General features: G+C 36.9%; 2 protein-coding genes across 51 annotated transcripts in view; one reads left to right on the forward strand and one right to left on the reverse strand.

Moving 5' to 3' along the window:
- pkd1l2a (polycystic kidney disease 1 like 2a) overlaps positions 1–20,754 on the reverse strand; it is a 372,606-nt gene that overhangs the window by 334,154 nt on the left and 17,698 nt on the right. The window lies entirely within an intron of this gene.
- Positions 2,808–20,754, forward strand: part of mical2a (microtubule associated monooxygenase, calponin and LIM domain containing 2a) — a 144,067-nt gene continuing 126,120 nt past the window's right edge. For all 50 annotated transcript variants that reach the window (XR_015496461.1, XR_015496460.1, XR_015496462.1 and 47 more), the window contains exon 1: positions 2,808–2,883. The gene's annotated coding sequence lies outside the window, so the exon portion shown is untranslated. The remainder of the gene's footprint in view (positions 2,884–20,754) is intronic.

A 20,754-nucleotide genomic window follows, 5' to 3' on the forward strand; every position in this document is an offset into this window, starting at 1 on the left:
AGCTTTGTCTGTTGCTGGAGGTAAATGACTAATGTGGACTGTTACAGTCTGAGTCATGTGGTGCTTCAATATTTGTTATGGCTCCTTTACGTAATATTTGTAATTGTTATGTTAATTACCATAATCAATTAAGGGGCCGGTGTGTAGGAGCCATTTTTTGTGTTGTTGTGATTTATGTTGTCCACTAGGTGTCACTAACTGAAAACTATAACTGAGGTGCCTGTGTAAGCGAGGAAGAGCGTCAGGTATGGGAAAGCACACGGTTTTTGACCGTGCCACAGAGTAATTTGTTTGCTAGCCAGAAAACAGCAGTGTTTAGATATGTGCTGTGTATACATGGAGTGAATGTTATATTGACATGATAAAGAAGAAAGGAGAAGCAAAGATTGAGGCTTTGTTTAATTCACCTGCACAAATAAAGACATTCTGCTTAAAAACAACTTTAGCATGCATGGACTCTGATTGCACGCGTGAAATACGTGCTCACCCCCATTTCTGGCGATAACAGCAATGGAAGGCTGTTACAGAAATGATATACTGTTCAGCCCTATTATCATCACTTCTATCCCCTGATGGTTATTTTAATAACAAAAATAGGATATTCTTCCAAATTCATTTTAATTGCCACTTCATCTGGTACACTTAAATAATATTTTTTTCTGCTTGTTTAAACTACTTGTTTAAAATGAGCTGAAACAACGCAATATTTCAGATTTTTGGGTAGACAACTTGGTTGTTTTACCTTCAGTCCACTTAAATCTGATAACTTAATCAATTTGTGTTGGGACAACGTGAATCAATTGTGTGGAACCCTGCATGTTTTATAAGCACATTGATGAAAAAAAACAGAAGATTAAATATTAAACCTGTGTCAAAGATGAAACGTTTAGCCAAATATGAACATTTACTCACCCAGTGGTTCCAAACCTTTTGTTGTCAACACAAACTAATATAATTTGAAGAAAGCTGCAATGAAATCTGTAACTATTGACTTCAATAGACAACATTTTTCTAAATATAGCCCTAAAAATACATTAATTACAGCACTTTCATTTTTGGGAACAACCTCTTTTAATTAAAGGATTTTCAATCTTTTGTGCACTATGGTATTTAGGATAGCCTATAAATTATTGTGGTTATTATGAGTTATCATGGTTTCATCATTGTTTTTAAAATAGCAGACATTCTACTAGACACATTACCTGTCCCTGAAATAAAAACATATAAGTATTTAATTCATTCATTTTCTTGTCGGCTTTGTCCCTTTATTAATCTAGGGTCGCCACAGCGGAATGAACCGCCAACTTATCCAGCAAGTTTTTACACAGCAGATGCCCTTGCAGCCGCAACCCATCTCTGGGAAACATCCACACACACACTCATACACTACGGAAAATTTTGCCTATGCAATTCACCTGCACTGCATGTCTTTGGACAGTGGGGGAAACCAGAGCACCCGGAGGAAACCCACACGAAGGCAGGGAGAACATGCAAACTCCACACAGAAACACCAACTGAGCCGAGGTTTGAACCAGCAACCCAGTGACGTTCTTGCTGTGAGGCGACAGCACTACCTACTGCACCACCTTGCCCATGTAAGTATTTCATCCCAAAAATGGCTAAAATGGCCTGATGGTTGATTTCTGTGAGTTGTTCTGTAAATGAATATGTCATTCATTTGGATCTCAGATTTGTTTTCTTTATTAAAAACACTTTACAAATGTACAAACCCGGTCATTGTCCTTGTCCTCAGCCCAATTGAGCCAATACAGCTTTAATAGTTTTGATATGCTAAAAACTGTTATTTATAAAAAATACTTCAGAAATAGCAAGTTGAAGTTGTTATCATTCACATCAATGGGTTAAAAACATGAAATTATAAATTAATTCCACAAATAAATACTACAAATATATAAGACAACGACATTTACAATTGTCCCCATGATTCAGCCCATTATTTGCACTGAATTTAATATACAATGCGTGCAATACATGTGTAAGGCTATGACAAGGAACTTTTTAAGCTTGCTTTTGTAGGATTTTTTGAGGAAGACAACATTACGTCAGGCCCTGCCATATTTTTTATAGGTGAAAATGTACGTGTCTAGTAGAATATCCCATATATAATGTTTTATGTGAGTGGTACATAGATATTTTTGTAACTCGAATGTTTGAGTTGTAACTGCATATGCAAACATTTTTTAACAATAATCTAATATAAGCTATTAACCACGTGGTGGCGCCATTGTCTAGTTTGACTTTGCAAACTAATAACGCGTTCAGCGTCTACAGGATTTTAGAAAAGAAAAAATAAACTTAATATAGGCCTACTTAATACATTTTTATATGATTTTAGTTCACAAATAATGACGGATAATATCAATAATCACTTCATTAATCTCAACCTCTTTTGTTTAGTATGTAAGCTAACGTACATATAAAACAGCATGATCACCTGTTGCGTTGTACTTGAAGCCTTTATGACGATGTAATTCGTAATATCTGTATTATGACAGCATGCTATTTTGACCTCGTTGTAACTTAGCGATATCATAATAAACAACAAACATATAACAATTTATTTTGACTGTATAGGTTCTGCCCCTCATATGCTGAAATACGCACAGCCAATAGGAAAAACCTACTTATCATGTACTCAGGCGTCAGTTATTATAGCTTCCTACTGTAAATGATAGCCAGTATGGTGTGTTGTGAAAGAGAAGGCAGTGTGTGATTGCGGATCAGACAAACACACGCGCGCGCGCCACCAGCTACTATCAACACGCGCGCGCGTTTCAGCTGCCTTCACTTCTGACTGAGTGACTGTCACGCGGAATCGCTGCTTACCTGTGCCTTTACCTTTATACGGACATAAAATGAAAGGTAAGTGTCTATTACACACTTTAAGTAGTTATTATTAAGTAGTAAGCGTGTATTGTGTGAGCAAAGTGTTTGTTGAGTCGCTAATGTTGTATATAGGATCGTTCTGTTCTGTTGTGAGTGACAGGTTGTTTCGCTTCAGCTTCACCTGCTGTCCAGATTACTGTGTATTACACTGTCATTATAAAAGCATTCTGTGTACAAATATTACGAATCTTCAACATATCGGACTCAGTAGGTCTGGGTTATTTATCGATCAGGGTAGTACAACTGGTGGGGCAAACCATGTGGTTGAAAACTTTCTGAAATGACCTTTCTGCGGTGTTTGTATTGATTTCATTTAATTTGAAAAAAGCTTAAATTGGTTAAGAGATCTTCATGTACAGTAGAAGAGGAAGATGTTTCTCCTTTTGCTATATGGTAGTCAAACGTCTGTGTGACCTGTTTTTACAGTATATGTCATTCTTTTTATTGTTGTTTAATAATTAGATGAATTGTTATTAAGGGTGTAGTTACACACACTCTTAAAATACTTTTAGTTATTAAACACAGAAACACCAGAGGCACAAGTCTGACAGATAGAGATGAAGTGCAGACATCCCACACGTATTCACACACTTAAGCTCACTTAAAAAAATCTGTTAATATATTAGCATCACAACAAAATATCCAACACTGTAGAGAGCTTTCACAGAAAAACAACTATGTTTGTTAATTTTACAAACATTCAAAGTATATATAGGCTTTCTTGCTTGGATCTCTTCAGGAGTCATGAAGTGACATGAAGTTTTAGCTACAGTATATAGAGTTATTTATCTGTAGTTGTTATTGTCTCTAATTTAATGTAAACACAATTACACATTTTAAGTGTGATTTTTAAGGGTTCAAACTTTTGGGGCCACCCTATAAAAGTATTCAATTACGATAGAAAGTAGGTACTTTTTGCACCACTTTGTGGAAATGTCTGTCTGTCTGTCTGTCTATATCTTCTAAATAAAAGACGAGTGAAGGATGACAGCATTTTATTTTTTTTGGGTCAACTATTGGTTGTTCTTGCTTGAATCACTTCAGAAGCCAGTTGGTTTTTAAAAATAAAACATGACGTTGAAGCGTTACTTTTTTGCAGATGTTATCGTCTCTAATGTAAATACAATTAGACATTTCAAGTGTGATTTTAAGGGTTCAAACTTTTGGGGTCACTGTATCAAAGTATTGAATTATGATAGAAAGTAGTTTCATTTTACATATCTTTGTGGAAATGTCATGTTCATTTCCAGTTTTATTTATATTAATAATAATAGCTCTTTCTATCTATCTATCTATCTATCTATCTATCTATCTATCTATCTATCTATCTATCCATCCATCCATCCATCCATCCATCCATCCATCCATCCATCCATCCATCCATCCATCCATCCATCCATCCATCCATCCATCCATCCATCCATCCATCCATCCATCCATCCATCCATCCATCCATCCATCCATCCATCCATCCATCCATCCATCCATCCATCCATCCATCCATCCATCCATCCATCCATCCATCCATCCATCCATCCATCCATCCATCCATCCATCCATCCATCCATCCATCCCAGCTCTTATGTCACCTTCTAAGTCTCATCTTAAAGTGATAGTTCACCCAAAATGAAATTTACTCACTGTATTTACTGACTGTTGCAAACCTTTATGACTCCTTTTATCCTGTTGAAAATGAAAAGGAAAGTTGGAAAGGAAATCTGAAAACTGTAACCATTGACTTCTATAGTAGATAAAAAACAAATACTATGGACATCTACTACAGGTTTCCAGCATTTTTTTAAAATATCTTCATTTCTGTTCAACAGAAGTAAAAGGCGAGTAAAGGATGACAGTGTTGTATTTTTTGATTGAACTAATGGTTGTTCTAGCTTGAATCACTTTGGTAGCCAGTTGGTTTTTATAAAACATGACGTTGTAGCTGAATCGTTACTTTTTTGCAGATGTTATTGTCTCTAATATAAATACAATTAGACATTTCAACTGTGATTTTAAGGGTTCAAACTTTTGGGGTCATTGTTAGAAAGTAGTTTTCCATATCTTTGTGGAAATTTCATAATATATATATATATATATATATATATATGTTAATTTTCACTTTTATTTATATTGATAATAATAGATCTATCTATCTATCTATCTATCTATCTATCTATCTATCTATCTATCTATCTATCTATCTATCTATCTATCTATCTATCTATCTATCTATAGTAGATAAAAAACAAATACTATGGAAATCTATTACAGGTTTCCAGCATTTTTCAAACTATCTTCATTTCTGTTCAACAGAAGTTAGATAAAATAAAGGGTGTGTAAAGGATGACAGCATTTAATTTTTTGGGTGAACTATTGCTTCTTCTTACTTGAATCACTTCAGAAGCCAGTTAGTTTTTATGATAAAACATGAAGTTATAAAGCGTTACTTATCTGCAGATGTTATGGTATCTAATATAGATACAATAAGACATTTTAAGTTTGATTTAAGAGTTAGATAAAAAGTAGTTACTTTTTATATCAGACAAAAGATATCTGCTATATATTGAAGCATTTTGTTCATGTTCACTTTTATTTTTTAAATGTTTTACATAATATTTTTAACAGACATTTTAGTACCTTCTAAGTATCATCTTAAAGGGATAGTTCACCACAAACAAGATTGACTTACTATATTTACTCACCCTCAAATAATTACAAACCTTTGTGAGTCTGTTTAATCTGTTGAAATAAAAAAAGAACGTTGAAAAACAAATCTGAAGGAACTGTAACCACTGACTTCTATCGTAGGATAAACAATTACTATGGCAAATCAATAGTTACTGGTTTACAGCTTTCTTCAAAATGTCTTATTGTCTGTTCAACAGAAAAAAGAAAGTCAAACGGGTTTGGAACAAATAAAGAGCGAGTAAAGGATGACAGAATTGTCATTTTTGGGTGAACTACCCATTTAACTTTTGATTTAAACTTTTGACTCAAAATGCAACTGCTGTCCGGTTTGGGAGAGGGAGGGAAGAGAGAGAGAAAAGAGATGAATGATTGGTTGTTCTCAGTGTGAGAAAGATAATACTGCCTTTAATGTTTCTAGTGTGGCTTGTTCAGTAACCTGTACTTGAACTTGAGCGCAGTTTAGTCAATTTTACACCATTTGATTTTTACAGTTTTAGTTTTTGTTTGGAACTCAAATGATAATCCAGACAGTGAGTTTTGGAGAACTGGAAATTCACCCTTTGTTTATACTAGCGATGGCCAAACTAGGGTCAGCGGGCCAAAGTTGGCCTTTTGTATACTTTGATTTTGCCCGCCAGAGGGAAAATGATTGGGGTTGGGCAATGCCTTTAACATAGATTTTCACTTCTATAATAATGTAACCTTTTTTTGTACATTTTTTTAAAATCTGTTTTATTTACAACATTTAATTGAAACATTTAATTTTATTTTTGTTTGTTTTTGTAGCTCAACAATAAAACAAACAAACAAAAATAAAATTAAATCTTTCAATTAAATGTTGTAAATAAAACAGATAAAAAAATGTACATAGTGTCACTTAACAAATTGGGGACAAGACAAAACATCAGCATGCAAATCATGTTAAAGTTCGTTTAAATAATATACATTAAAAAAAATAATAATGTTGTTTTATTTTTAAATATGATTAAAGAAATTATCAAATTACCCATGGCAACTAATGTAATACAGTTGGCTATATTTATTTTCGGCCCACAGCTCTTCATAAGAAAAAGTTTGGGCACCCCTGGTTTAGACTATTAGACACATTTTCACCTTTTGGACTTTAAATACAGCATTGTTTGCGTTTAACCTGAAGCATGTTTGCGTTTAACCTGAAGTTTGCTTTTTGGAGATATCAATATTTGGCTTGATTGACATTCTAATCCATATAGTCGTCTCAGTATTAAAAGAACCATTGACTCAGCTTATATTTGTAATAATAGATCTGTAAAGTGTAATAGTTTATAATGCATTCTCAATATATTAAAGGTCAGTTATGTGTTTTAGTCAATATGTGTATTTAGACCTGCCTGGGCGTTATTATTACGAAAATCTCATAACACAATATATAGGTCATCTAATACCCTTATACCAACACCTATCATAATATATGACGTTTATTGGGGTTGGGAGTGCTAAGTAGAAATATAGACCTAAAATAGGCCTAGCAACACCCATGGTAATATCTAAAGTGAAGACAATACAGGTTATTTTGCTCACATTTTAAGATTACAAGGCTGAACAGCATGAAAAGCCATCAGATTAGAGACATTTCCCAGTATTTCTCTGTTGCAATCGAGGGATCACAATAATTAACCCTGAAAAAACACTACCAGACTACCAGAAACACTACCAGACTACCAGAAACACTACCAGACTATGGTTTAAAAACAGCACTACAACACACAAAAGAGAGAGATCAACTTAGAAAGTCACTTACCTGTTTTGATCAGCTGTAGTTGCAAATTATGCTTAGTTTTTCTAAGTTATTTTGCTCTGCTTAGTTTGACAGGCTGATGGATGCCGACTCATTGAATCTTCGAACTTATAAATATATTAAATAGGCTCTATTCTTATAAATGAACTGCATAGTTGCAATCTAAACAACTACACACTCGACTAAAAAAGCCTCAAAAGTAGATTATGTTGTCCAACAGCTGCAATATTTGTCAAACTGTAGTGAGTTTATTGATCTGCTGTCACTCTATGGACGGAGAAACAGAAGGGTGAGGAGGCTGTACGAGTTTTGATAGTGCAGAATATTGCACGGCTATCAGCCAATCCGATTCGAGAACCAGACAGAACTGTTGTATAAATATATATATATTGACCACATGGAGACTTGAATTTTAAAGAATGTAATTAAAACATTCAGTTGGCGCAGTAGCCTAGGAGTTAGCGCTCCAGCATATGATGCAGTAGCAAGTCAGGGCGTCCTGAGTTCGAATCCTGGCTCGAGGACATTTTCCTACGCCCCTCTCTTTCTCTCTAACTTCGCTTCCTGTCTCAATACTGTCCTATCTAAAAAAAAAGGCCAAAAATAAATCTTTAAAAATGTACACATTTATATGTGGTTCTGTTTCTCCCTTTATTTAGAGATTCTGGGGCAAATATTTGATTAACAATGTAAAAATATAAAATAAATATGAGTTAAATGAAAACACTTTTCATAAATGAATAATGACAGGCTAAACAATATTATATTACTAAATAAAATGCAAAATGAAAACATTTTACTTTCAAATTTGCAGTTTTTTCACCATACTGTTATTTGTGTTATTCCTGTTGTGGCAGTCATCAATCAATCAATCAATCAACCAATCAATCAAATACATATTTTATCATAAATTATATATTTTGTCACCACAAAACCAAATATAAAGCATAATATCAAATAACAGAGTTTTTATTCTAATTCTAACCTCTTTTTACTCTATAGATAGGCTTGTCACAATTATCAGTATATCTATTTATCGTGCAATGCTTAAAATCAAATCAAATAAAATTAAATCAGATCACTTTTATTGTCACATCATTAGCAGCACGTGTGCTATGATGAGTGAAAAGCTTAGGTTCTGGCTCCAGACAGTGCAAAATACAGACATTGCAAATAAAATGACAGTGCAAAATACAACAACATATTCAGGACAATTTAAAATTGACAGCGATATGTACAATGAATAGGTGTCCACATAGTTGTAGGCAGTGTTGTTTCAAGTATGGATTGGTTAAAGTGCAGTGCATGCTACATATTGATGGTGTGCAGTGAGGGGTATGGAAGAGTCTGTGTGGGGTGTGTTAAGTGTTCATCAGCCTGATAGTCTGAGAATAGAAGCTTTCCTTCAGCCGGCTTTTGCGTGAGCGGATGCTGTGGAACCATCTGCTTGAGGGTAGCAGAGAGAAAAGTCTATGGCTTGGGGGGCTGGAGTCGCTGATAATTCTCTTGGCTTTCCTCATACACCGCCTGGTGTAAATGTGCTGGAGGGAGGGAGCTCACCTCCTACTACGCGTCCAGCAGTTCGCACAATCCTATGCAGGCCTTTGCGATTGCTGCTGCTGCTATTTCCATACCAGGTGGGGATACAGCCAGACAGAGTGCTCTCCACAGTGCAGGTGTAGAATGAGCGGAGGATGTGGGGGCTCATTCCAAACCTCCTGAGACGCCTGAGGAAGAAGAGGCGTTGTTGTGCCTTCTGCACTGCGTCTGTGTGAGCAGTCCATGTCAAATCCACAGCGATGTGGACTCTAAGAAACTTGAAAGTGCTGAAAGTGTGTTCTCTCTTCTCTCTCCTGAAATCCACCACCAGCTTGGAGATGACCTCAATATTTCTTGGCATTGCATACAGTGCTAACTGCTCAGCATAACTGAGTTCACCCCTTTTTTAAAAAAAATATATTTTTATCCATTTCTCAGTGAAGATATTTATTTTAGTGCATTTAAACAAAACAGATTTATTAATCATATTTATTAAAATAATATTTCAGTCACCAAACATATTTAATAAATGAAAGATAATGCAATTAAATTCAAGCAAAATATTGCAAAAATAATAAAATAAATACAACCTTCAAAATTTCAACACATTTTAATTAAAATTTTTTTTTGCTTCTTTTGATTTTTCCTCTTTTTTTAAAATTTGTATTTAATATTTTTTCATAAAATAAATTTGGGTGTACTAGTTTTTGGAGCGTTATCCTAAGTAATTTTGTTAGATAAGCTCCAGATTTGTCTTCAGTACTGACTAATCTAATGTACATACACAAAAATAATATTGTAAATCTTCCTATAAAAAAATCTGAATTTAAAAGAGAGATTTGTTTGGGTTGCACTTATATATGCTGTGCACTGTATATTTACAAATTCACAAATAACTTTATGAATGGCCATTTTACAATGGCATTTACATTCTACCTTACCGGTGTCACAGTTTATAATTGGACATTTATCTTATAGGACATTTAGTAGTGTATATAATAGGACATTTACCTTTTTAACATCAAGTTATAGAATCTAAATGACCTAAAGTATGTTAAGAGTTTATGGCTATTTGTATTATTATGCTGTTATATAATCATTTTATAATCTGTGGCATAAATGATCTTAAAATGACAATAATATTGCTTATCGCAACAAATTCTGTGACAATATGTCACACAACAAATATTCCTTATAGTGACAGGCCTATCCATACAATATATATTGTCATAATGCACAGTCCTAAATGAAACTGCATAAGCTCGTTTCATATGTCCTGTTTTGATGTCACATCACTATGTGCTCCAAAATAACATGTTTAATGATTGAACTATTAAAAACAGTGCATTTTAGTTGGTCAGCGCAGGTACACTTATTAATAGATTAATCTATAAAAAGAGGTAGTGGATACCTTTATGAATCATTATAAATATAAACTTGTTTATAGTTTAACTCTGGTGAAGGTTGTTCTTTAACCAGCTGTGTGAGATTGTTAATTCACATCATCGTCTTCTGTGGATGAGCAACAACGTCCTGTCTTAAAAACAAAAACATCTCTTTTCCTCAAAAGATGATTCACACTTCTTAATTTATTATGCATTACGAGGTAAAGCTCTGGTTTAGTTATCAAAGATGACAAATCTAATAAGAATAATGCAGTTAATCAGGCCAATAATAATAAAAATAAATTGGCAGAAAAAAATTCAAACCTTAAGTACCACATTCCTGTTTCAACCATAATCCTGTTTTCAACATAAATAATACGAATACAAAGGAGATTGATTGACAGCACTATTACACTGAAATGATTTGGAGTAGAAACGATTTACACTTGAACATTTATGTACAATTTCATAATCAGTTGTTTAATCAGTACTAAAATAAATATACATTTTAAAGAGACGCTCTACATTTTTAGAAATACATTGTAAAAATACATTTTACAACTCCCCTAGAGTTAAACAGTTGAGTTTTAGCATTTTTAACCCCATCAGCCAGTCAAGTGGGAGCACTTTTAGCTTAGCTTAGCATAAATCATTGAATCGGATTAGACCGTTAGCATCTCGTTCGAAAATGACCAAAGAGTTTAATTAATTCACCTATCTAAAGCTTAATTCTTGCATCATAGACTATAGCTGCGCCCCAAATGGCACACTATGCACTTATGCACTATGGACTAATGCACTTTCACACTTAATAGCATAGTATATGGATGTAGTGTTGTCCCAAATGCAACACAAATGGTTTTTACTAAAAGGAAATTCAAACCGTTTCCCAGATGACGTTTGTCAGTTCCCAAATTAGTCAAATAAATGACCAAAGTACCAAATAATACCTGCCATGACTATGACTATACCATCTAGAGGCGGTACAGTCACTCTCATAGGAGAATTTTGCTTTTATAATCCAAAATAAATAATGTAATGTTAAGATATTATCTGTTGTTCCTAATACTTGGATAGGCGACAAGGCTTTTGTCAGGTAGTTTATTGTCATCTTGGCACTATATAACAAATGGCATAAAATGGTCTTAAATAGACAATAATATCATTTATCACAATATATTTTGGTGGAATATAACGTACAACAAAACATAGATATCATGGCAGGCATAGTGGAGGTGATATATTACTATTTTAGTCCACAAAGCATTTGACAACCTGAAGGTCTGATGAACATTCATCACATTTTTGATCTAAACCAGCTCTCTGTCTGTCTGTATGGCTGGAATTTCCTCAATAACGGTCAGTGCTGTTGGCCACTACAGTGCAGTGCAGTGCTGCATCCCTCTGAAGATCTCGTCTAGATCAGACTCTGCCAGCACGCTCTGCCAGTTGTGTGTTTTGCACACTATGTACTCCAACACCCTCATTTGTCAGGGGTTAGTCCATGTGTTACTGTTAAATAAGGAATTTCTGCTTAGGAGCTTTGCCATGTTGATACAAGCACAAAAAATAGCCTGGAAAGAACTTCTTTTTGGCCAGACATGAAACCAATCAGATTGTATGCAATTCTGGATGTTGGGCATCAGTTTACACAGTACTTATAAATTATATTTTATGCACCGATCTGTTTAAACGCTAGCCAATGACGAATGATATCCCCTTATTTAGTATGTTTGCAGAATTGACAGTTGCTGAACTTTGATGTTATTCACCTAACAACTCCCTGACCTAGAAACAGCATAGTACAGGTTGTCAGAGTAGCATTTGAGAGCACTCAGACTAGTGACGCTATAAGGTATTAGTAATAGTAACTATTTATTAAAATTATGTCATATTAAAAACCCTTTAACTGCCTGCACTATTAAATGGTTGACCATATTTTGACTGTTTTAAAAAATGACTGTTCAATTCATTTAAAGAATGACTGTATTAGTTAATAGCTTACACACACAGCATTGTTGGTTTACAAAATAAATAAATAAATAAATAAATCAAGCAAACATAATTCTGTTGCACTACTACACTTGATTTTGGTTTTCATTCATTCATTTTCTTTTCAGCTTAGTCCCTTTATTTATCTGGGGTTGCCACAGCGGAAAGAACCGCCATCTTATCCAGCACACATTTTACACAGCAGATGCCCTTCCAGCTTCAACCCGTCTCTGGGAAACATCCATACACACTCATTCACACTCATACACTACCAGGGCCGGAGCAAGCTGAACTGCCGCTCCAGGCAAAGGACGGTCACGCCGCCCTCAACCCTAAAGTGAAAGTTGTCCTCTCTATTCTGCTGTTCTAGACGCGGATATAACAGAGGGCGTGGGTGGTGAGGGTAGTGTCCCGGACGCAGCCCTCTCTATTCTGCCTTCCTAAACGTGGATATAACTGAGGGCGCGGGTGGTGAGGGTAGTGTCGCGGACACTGCACTCTCTATTCTGCCATCCTAGACGCGGGTATAACTGAGGGCGCGGGTGGTGAGGGTAGTGTCGCGGATGCCACCCTCTCTATTCTGCTGTCCTAGACGCGGATATAACAGAGGGCGCGGGTGGTGAGGGTAGTGTCCCGGACGCAGCCCTCTCTATTCTGCCTTCCTAAACATGGATATAACTGAGGGCGCGGGTGGTGAGGGTAGTGTCGCGGACACTGCACTCTCTATTCTGCCATCCTAGACGCGGGTATAACTGAGGGCGCGGGTGGTGAGGGTAGTGTCCCGGACGCAGCCCTCTCTATTCTGCCTTCCTAAACGTGGATATAACTGAGGGCGCGGGTGGTGAGGGTAGTGTCGCGGACACTGCACTCTCTATTCTGCCATCCTAGACGCGGGTATAACTGAGGGCGCGGGTGGTGAGGGTAGTGTCGCGGACACCGCACTCTCTATTCTGCCGTCCTAGACGCGAGTATAACTGAGGGCGCGGGTGGTGAGGGTAGTGTCGCGGACGCCACCCTCTCTATTCTGCTGTCCTAGATGCGGATATAACTGAGGGCGCGGGTGGTGAGGATAGTGTCGTGGACGCCACCCTCTCTATTCTGCTGTCCTAGATGCGGATATACTGTAACTGAGGGCGCGGGTGGAGAGGGTAGTGTTGGGGACGCCACCCTCTCTATTCATGCCACCCTAGGTGGCCGCCTAGGTCGTATCTATGTACGCGCCGGCCCTGAACACTACAGACATTTTAGGCTACCCAAATCACCTGTACCACATGTCTTTGGACTGTGAGGGAAACCAGAGCACCCGGAGAAAACCCATGCGAACGCAGAGAGAACATGCAAACTCCACACAGAACTGACCCAGCCGAGGCTCGAACCAGCGACCTTCTTGTTGTAAGGCGACAGCACTACCTAATGCACCACAGCATCGCCTTGATTTTGGTTTTATCGTAAAAAATAAATAAATAAGAAAACATGTTAAATGAGAATCTGACATTTTTATGGCATACCTCAAAAAATAAAGATGATTTAAGATTCAAAAATGTTTTATTTTGAATAATTTTGGTACTTTTACCATAGATCGACATACTGTATCAAACACTGTATCAAATGGGGCTTCATTTCGATAGTGATCTGAAATTTAGCAAACAAGTAAATTCAGTTGTTAAATCCAGTTTTTACCATCTACGACTTGTGGCAAAAGTGAAGTCATTTCTCTCTTGTAATGACCTTGAGAAGGTGATCCATGCTTTCATTTTGGGAAGACTTGACTATTGAAATTCTCTATATGTGGGTATTAGTCGAAATGCTCTTGAATAGAGTGCAATTAGTACAAAATGCAGCTGCGAGACTTCTGACAGGGACTCAGCACATACAGTTCTTTCCTCTCTGAACTGGCTGCCTGTTAGGTCACAGATTTAGCATTTCTCTGTACCATTGTGTAGATCTGTTGCGAGGCCTCTCCATATTGGATTGAAAGAGCGTTTACTGGTAGCTCTGTCTCAGCTTGTAATTAGTGGTTTTCACCAAAGCTTGAGTTAAACACAGGTTCGGCACTTAGGGAGTTTGTAAACTGTGCAGTCGGACACATAAAAAAGTGAAATCCCAAAAATAAATGCAGTGTTTCTCCATGAGCTCATAATCAATTAGCACAATAAATGTTTTAATACATCGCACTCAACACAATATTTAACATCTCCGTGGAAACTGGATCAAAAACATGGCATGTTGCACTGACGTCAGACTTTAGCCATGTTTTCGGTTAGACCTGTGAACTTTCCTTTCCTCCGTAAAAGCACCTTTCCATGAGTGCACGTTTCCTGTTCAGCAGTTTTGTAAAGGTCTTCCAGCTGGATGAATATGTGCAAGACTCTGTTCAAAAATACAGTGGGGAAAATAAGTATTAAACACGTCATCATTTTTTCTCAGAAAACAAATTTCTAAAGGTGCTGTTGACTAACAATTTTTACCTTACAATTTTTACCAGATGTTAATAACCAGGCCCGGATTAATAATTCAGAGGCCCCTAGGCACAATGTCTTGTAGGCCCTCTACCTAGCCACATCCCTACAGTTGAATTAAAAAAAAAAAAAAGATTAATATAATTGTCACATAACCAGCGATCGTTCTCCAGAGATCGCTGGTTCTCACACGAACACTAGGACTACAATTCCGCCTTCTTCTGGACTATATATGCATACATGCACTTTTCCCAGACACTCACACCTGCTCACTCATCTAGCTTGATTACATTCGCACAGGACTTTCAGAGACTGATTAGAAACCCTACATAGGCCACTCATTCACCCATCCTGTTTGCCGAGTCTTGTTAGCTGTTTCAGTTGCATTACTACGCGTTACTCCTTGCCTTGTTTCCCCGTGTTTAGACCTCAGCCTTGTTTACCTTTTGTTCTCCTGTTTAGCCGCCTGCCTTTCGACCTATTGCATGTTTATATGACTACGATTCTGGATTTGCATACACATACCCGTTTGTACCTGTATGACCACTGCTTGCCTGACGCTGAATAAACCTGCATATTGGATCTTACCTCCAGTTGTCTCTGTCACTCCAATAATATTTGTTAAATACAGTTTATCAATAATGTTTTGCCTGTATTTTTTAAATAAATGATATACAGTACATATATTTCTAGTCTACAAAGATGTAACTTATTTTTAAAGCATTTAACCAGTTAAACTCCGTGGACCCGGTACCGGTCCGTGACGTCATTGACTTTCACTTTAAAATTGAAAGCGCTAGCAGTTCTTCAGATCCCCTTAAGTGGTTTCATTTGAAAGTGTAGAATCTATATTTTATGCACATATGCATCACTTTGGTTTTTATTCTACTGTACGAAAGTTATTTACACTTAAATATACAGTATTTTGGATACCCAGGCTAGGTATTTTACATTGGTTCATTTTCATATTTTTCATGTGACACATGTACAAGTTATAGCTCAAATGAAAGCTCTTGCCGGTGCTCATACGGTTCTAGCATTCAATTTACTGAATTATATTCACATATCAAACAGTTGTTGAATGAATCGCCATGTTTCCATGGCGCAGAAGTAAAAACAATACATTTATGATCAATATGCAGCCCCAGATAGCACAGACAGCTGTCATCTCTTACCTTATGCTGTGCGCTTCAGGGCCATTTCTCCTCTGTTTTTGAGGTGATATGCATTAGTAATCCTTTTATATGTCTGACGTGGTCCAAACACAGTGAATTATGTTTGATCAAACAAAAGAATAGTGAAATTTGAAAACAATGATTGGTCCCTGTGCTTATATAACACCTCTCATCAGTTGGAATACAATAACTTTTGCATAGCTGATGGTAGAGACATTTTTTTTTTCTATGACTACAGACATGTGCAGAAACCACCAAAATTAACAGCAAGCTAGACCAGACAGAACCTAAATGGTACACTTTCAAATTTGTGTTAATAAAAAAAAATAAAAAATACGAAAAGCGTGTTTTTTTAGGTGTTTATTATAACACAGCCAACATATACAGATATTTTAAACACTTTCAATAGTGTTTTATGAAAATTCAAAGGGTTTTCTTTAAAATGGTACTAATTTTTGCATTTAGACCTTTGCATGAGGATTTGGGAAGCTTTTAAATTTAGGTAGGCAAAATCCAGGCAGAAATCCCAAAATAACAGCTTTAAACAAAGTTTAACTAGTTAAAGCACACTTTGAAAAAAAAAACATACTAATACTAGGGGAAATGAATGGATTTTAATTTACTTGTTCAAGTTCCTTGAAGCAGTACTAAAAAATTATATTTAAGGGTATTTTTAATGTATAACTTCTACAAACTGATAATGCACATGATTTGGATATAACACCTCTTCAATCCAGTTCTATGAATCTGAGTCCTCCATAAGACACACACTTATTAATGATTCCTACTTGTCTTCCTCGTGATGAAGAGTAGGCAAAATGTGATATGTAGTGGGAGAAAAAAGAACGTGTTGGTCAGATGCTGGATTCAAACCGGGTTTTCGATCAGTTGCGTAAAAAGATGTTGCGATGCACTTTACGAGATACGCCACTCACACTGCTGTCTGATGCACTTTTAAGTTTTTGTCTCTGTCAATTAAACGGTGATAGGCATCAACCGCTTAACTAGTTTATTCCAACGAAGTGCGCTACTTGCACTTATCCTAACTAGACACTCCAAAATCTGCATTAAATATAGTAACATTCATAGTGAACTGAATTATAGCAACATGAAGCTAATTTGAGCTGAATTATTATTGTTTTTGTCTGATAAATAATATCAAATTTACTGTCCTGTCCCATAGATGCTGCATTCATTTTTTATTTTTTTTTGTAATTTGATGCAAAGATGATAAAATACATAGATAAATACATTCAAATGGACATACTTAAAAAAAAAATCTGAAAATAAAAACTTTCAAGGATTTAAGATTATGATGAACATTAAAGGTCAGGAAAAGGGTTCAACAGTCGTGATATGTCAACACGACAGCAACTGAAGGCTCTCATAGATAGTCCTGCAGAGTGAAAACAACTGTGATCCGATGACTTTAAGAATCATGCTATGTAAAAGCAGATCTTAAAGAGAGATCTCCTAAGACATCGCATTGTAAAATTGGATCTCTCGTTTACAAGAATGTGCAAAAACATGAACTTCTGCTGGTCTGAATAACTGGGAATACATCAAAGTTATTCTGGCATCTGGGATGCCAAGAGGAGGGCTTCAGGTGGTTTGTAACAGGTAGCGCTTGATCCGCATGGCCATGTGTTTTTCTTTTCTCCTGGAACACGAGACCTGTCTATTCTGAGCCTGTTCGCTCACATATCAATTCTTCTGCCTCACTATTTCTGCCGCGCTGTAATGCAAGTTGATCCTCAGAGCTCATCAGCGGACATTAATGTCTGCAGTGTTTTGGAAGTCAAAGACTGAGGACGTGCAGAACGTTTTTTTAGCATTAGTGCTGCCTCACAAAGAATGATAAGATATAGTATCTTTTAAACAATCTCAAAGATTAGTGCAAAGTCACTTTAAATTTGTTAGGTAATCGATTTCAGTTTGTTTCAATACTAGTGTGTATTACTGTAATGCGTTCAGATAGTTAAAAGCACATTCAGTTTTGTTTAACGAGGCTGTCTTAAAGTATTAAAAGTTGTTAAACTGATTTAGAGAAATTTAAGGCCCTTACAGTTTTTTAAAAAAGTCTTAAATGCTATCTTAGGTAGATTATACAATGATTATACAATGTATGCTACAGTTTGCCTGAATTTAATCTGCAAGATGCTGTGTAGTTTATGAAATCGATAACATCCTGCTAGATTTGACATCACGCTGCTTTGTTTACTGCAGTATCCAAGGCAGGACCGTTATTTCTGCAATTCTATAAGTGCCACAAGCTGGATTAGCATTTTTATTCAGTATATGAATAATATTTTAGTTTGGGATTTGCTTTTTACAATCAGTATTTAGTAAATATATTGTAAGTTAAAAAGTTAAACTGACTGGAGGTCCATTCCTACTGTAACAAAACTGTACAACCTCAAACTCATACACCACGCTACTGAGAAATGTAGTTAAAGGTTCAGGACACCCTGGAGAACTTTTTTTTATATATTAACAGATGTGAGTGTGTGGAGCATCAGTTAGGACAATGTTAGCACCTGTTAGCTTTAATTGTGGGGAAACTGGATAATTTTGAGCTTTTGTCAGCTAATTTCAGCTTCCGGGTTTAAAATGATTTTTGGGGCGGGATCAAAATCGGCGACGTAGCGCAGAACTGCAAGTGCAATGATGACGCGTCGGTTTCTCATTATTATTCATAGTGGAGTTTTCTTATCCTATGAGAAGTACCGGCTGCTTAATTATTCATGAGAGCACATGCTTTCTGAAGGCGAGACCTGCCAGTTTCAAGCAAGCTGTGAGTGAGACACAGACCAACGGCACGTAGCTGTTCATGAAGGCTCGTATGTGTTTGTTTCCATGATCCACGGGGTTTGTTGCATGTTTTTTCCCCGCGATCCTGTCAGGGCCGATCAAACAGCAAAGCTGTGTGTGTGCTGCAAGCATTTTAGTCGGGAGAGCAGCACGAGAATTAGAGAATGGCGGATGTTGACTTTTATCAGGAGTTCGTTCACATTCAGACACATCGCCGTGCTGCTGTGTTTGCCTAAATCCTCTATATTACCAGCAGGGCTAATGGTTAAAATAGACAGGTCAGGAGACCTGCTGCACTGAGTCTGCATTCAAAATCTATAATTTAGACCCGGGGATCGAGGGAGAATCCTCATAGTGTTTACATGAACACACTTATCTTTATAATGATATAAATTGTGGTTATGTGTATATGAAATTACAAATAACAAATGTTGCAGGGCATTAAATTACTGTTTATTTCTTTGCATTTTAACTTTGTAAACTATAAACTCATGCGTCTCCTCACGGTTTTTGTCTCAGTTTGTGAGCTAACTGACAACAACAGTTGTTCGCTCCCCTTCTCCCCTGCTGGCCACGCCCACTCCTGCCCGATGCTCGCGGAGCTCCACGCCCATTAATCATGCATCTTTTGAAAAAATTCTGAAGTAGACTTTAACCGAAAGTGGGGGGTGTCATGGCCCTTTAAGCTAGTAGCTACACTGCTACGCTTACTGCCCATCACTGTTTATGTGATAAAGTCGCTTTGGCCAGAGGAGTCTGAATTTCGCTAATCGAAAACTTTGTGAGTCATATATCATTCGAAAAGAAAGGGCCTGTTTTTATTTCTGTATACTCACGATAATGACTAAAACCATTTGCTTTTATAGAATAAAGAACGGCTAGGTTACTTACCTGCAGATGCTTCCTCAGCTTTGACATTTGATGTTGAATGTATTTTAAAGGTTCACGAAACCCTCGAGTACTTTTTTTGAGATTTTAACAGATTTGAGTGTGTTGAGCATCAGTTAGGACAATGTTAGCTCCTGTGTAATTTTGAGCTTTTCTCAGCTAATTTCAGCTTCCGGGTTTAAACTGATTTTTGGGGCGGGATCAAAATCGGCGACGTAGCGCAGAACTGCAGGTGCAAAGATGACGCGTCGGTTTCTCATTATTATTCATAGCTGAGTTTTCTTATCCTATGAGAAGAGCCGGTTTCTTAATTATTCATGACTGCACATGCTTTCTGAAGTCAAAGCAGACCTGGCTGCCAGTGCCAAGCTCAGCTCGGCTGTGAAATCCAACGTTGATGACTGGGTGAGATGCGTCCGCGGACCCAAGGCACACAGTATTTACTCGTTCATGAAGGGTTCATGTGTTTGTTTCCATGATCCACGGGGTTTGTTGCATGTTTTTCCCTGCGATTCTGTCAGGGCCAATACAGCAAAGTTGTGTGTGTGCGAGAATTGGAGAATGGCAGTCTTTTATCAGGAGTTCGTTTACATTTAGACACATCGCCGTGCTGCTGTGTTCGCCTAAATCCTCCAGATAACCAGCAGGGCTAATGGTTAAAATAGACAGGGCAGAAACCTGCTGCACTGAATCTGCATTTAAACCCGAGGATTGAGGGAAAAGTCCTTATTTAGTGTTTATATTAACACGATTATCTTTATAATGATATAAATTGTGGTTATGTGTAGCTATATGAAATTATAAATATAGCAGGGCATTAAATTGCTGTTCATTTCTTAGCATTTTAACTTTGTAAACTATAAAATCATGGGTCTCCGCTAGGTTTGTGTCTCATTTTGTGAACCGACTGAAAACAGTTGCTCGCTCCCCTCCTTCTCCCCTGCCTTGCTGGCCACGCCCACTCTTGCCCTTTGCTCGCGGAGCTCCACGCCCACTAAGATGCATCTTTTGAAAAAATTCTGAGGTGGACCTGAACCGAAAGTGGGGGGTGTCATGACCCTTTAACAGCTGCAAACAAATTTTGCACAGAACTGTTATATGTGTGTTCTTCCCGGATTTCAGGGTGATTTTTTATT

Source organism: Danio rerio, chromosome 7, assembly GCF_052040795.2.
Source record: "Danio rerio strain M-AB ecotype USA chromosome 7, GRCz13ab, whole genome shotgun sequence".
Classification (NCBI taxonomy): Eukaryota; Metazoa; Chordata; class Actinopteri; order Cypriniformes; family Danionidae; genus Danio; species Danio rerio.